Genomic DNA, 1,834 nt, shown 5'->3' with positions numbered 1-1,834 from the left:
GCACTAAAGTACGGCAGAGGCCGTACAGCCTAAAGGTCGAGCGGTCAGCCTCACACTCGTGAGGCATGGGTTCGATACCGGTCGACCCCCCAAAAAGGGGGAATGCTAGCGCAGCGCACATGCGGACACCGCTAGGTGGATGTAGCTTTGCTTCTTTTTTTACAGGGGCGCGCGCGGGTAGGGCCCCGTAGGGCGCGCCATATAGAGCCGCAGGAAAACCCCCTACAAAAATGTATAATTGCGAAGCCTTTTTCGTTAATGACAGTAAGGATCACCCTGAAAATGGGTGCAATCGACTCCTCTCGTCGAGCTGAGTAATAATATGAAAGAATTTTCTCCAAAAAAAGGCTCATTTACGAGAAATAGCCGATTTAGTCTCGGACCAATATAATAACCTCGTCTATTGGACCACTTTGACACCAACTATCGGATTAGTCTAATGAGCTAGTGCGGTGGACCTTCACCCGGCAGACCCAGGTTCGAATCCTGGTGGAAATATATTCTTGGAGTAGGTCTCAGGACCTGGAGTAGGTTATCGACTTGGATGGTACTGTGGTCAATGTGATAGTAGTGGTGATGAGTAGGGACAATGGGATGTGGGCTCTGGACAACCAGTAAAGTAGTTGTTAGTAGGTACAATGTAGTCTGAACAATGGGCGACTTTAATACAGTTAATATTATTTGTATAGGTGATTTAGTGTGATGGTTAGTCTTCCGGTATGTCATGCAAGTGATCCAGGTTCAAATTCTGGTAAAATCAATTGTAATATTTGTGTCACTTGATAGACTTTACTGAGTAGTAGTGTTTGTAGTCTACTGTAGGGGCCGGTATCAATACTTGTAGACCTGTGTCGATGACAGGCAGTGGGTCTCTGACCTCACTATACTCCGAGCATAGTACAGCATGTAAGTATAGTACAACCTGACGACACCGGAAAAACAGTAAAATACAGTAATACGAATTAGTCTAGTGGTTAGTATTCACAGCTCTCAATCTCAAGGTCTCCGGTTCGAAACTCAGTCGGTCCGTGCGGGGTCCCCGCGTGAGTGGGGTGCACGGACCCATTAGTGCCACAGCTCGAGTCTACCCTCCCCCTCTAAGTAACGCGCGACAGCGCAATCAATTACGATAATCTACTTAGTCGCTCCTAACAATCATTGACGAGTATCAAGTCCTATGAGGCTGCGCAGCAATGAATCTCAGACAGAGGCCGTATAGCCTAAAGGTCGAGCGTCCAGTTTCACATCCGTGAGGCATGGGTTCGATACCGGTGGACTCCCTCCAATGCGGAGCCGTCGGCTAGTCCGTTGCATGTTCGGACACCGCTAGGTGGAGGAAATTTTTTTTTCGCGTTACTTTTTTCGGGCGAGCGGGGAGGGACCCGCGCGCCTATATGAGCAATTTTACTCACAGCAAAATCACACCCTTTTGGAGCCGATTTCGAAACTGAGCCTCAGAACCGTCTTGAAAGTGTTACCAATCGACTCGGTTGGTTCTTCTGAGTACAATGGTGCTACTCTCGGGTCAGTTTATAGATTTCCTGACGAGTAATTGGGGATTAAAGATTTTTGTTCATAGTGACCTCGTCATTTAGGTACAGTAGTGCTTGTCAGTTGATCTGGCGCAGTGGTAAGGGCGCGCGCTCTCCACCGGAAGGTCCCGGGTTCGAGTCCCGGGGAGGGACAAGCTGTCTCGTGATCAGTTAATATACTATATGATATAGTTATGTTTTATATAGACAATTTCGTGGCGCGTGAGAAGTATATGCAACCAGTAGTACCATTATTCCCCTTGTATATATATATATAGTCTGTGGGTGTTTACGAGTTGGGT

Source organism: Perkinsus marinus, assembly GCF_000006405.1.
Source record: "Perkinsus marinus ATCC 50983 genomic scaffold scf_1104296929092, whole genome shotgun sequence".
Classification (NCBI taxonomy): Eukaryota; Perkinsozoa; order Perkinsida; family Perkinsidae; genus Perkinsus; species Perkinsus marinus.
This window is presented reverse-complemented; position numbering follows the sequence as displayed.